Below are 395 nucleotides of genomic sequence, written 5' to 3' on the forward strand. Positions count from 1 at the left end.
AAACCTGCCCCCCCGCCCGCCTCTGAGCATGCCCAGTGCCGCCGTGGGCGAGCGCGGGCGCCCTGGCCCCGGGCAGAGAGCAGCGGTGGGGGGCCGAAGACCCGCCCCAGGCTGGGGGCCGCGGGGTGTGGGGCTGGAGAAGGCAAGGATGGGCCGGCGCGGGAGAGGGGGCCCTGGAGCAAAGGGCCCGGGGGAAAAACCGCGTGCGGAGGGGAATGCAAGTTTCACGGGTTGGGAGAAGTTTGTGGGCTGGAAAGGTAAGCTGCTTCTTCGAGCCTCTCTGCAAGACTCTATTTGAAAGGACAAAGAAGCATCTATTCTCCAGGAGAGAACGAATGGAGCTAACATGGGTTTTATCCAGGGCACTCAAGCCTAGGGTCGCAAACTCAGAGCTA

This window comes from Crocuta crocuta, unplaced genomic scaffold (assembly GCF_008692635.1).
Source record: "Crocuta crocuta isolate KB4526 unplaced genomic scaffold, BGI_CrCroc_1.0 scaffold175, whole genome shotgun sequence".
NCBI lineage: Eukaryota > Metazoa > Chordata > Mammalia > Carnivora > Hyaenidae > Crocuta > Crocuta crocuta.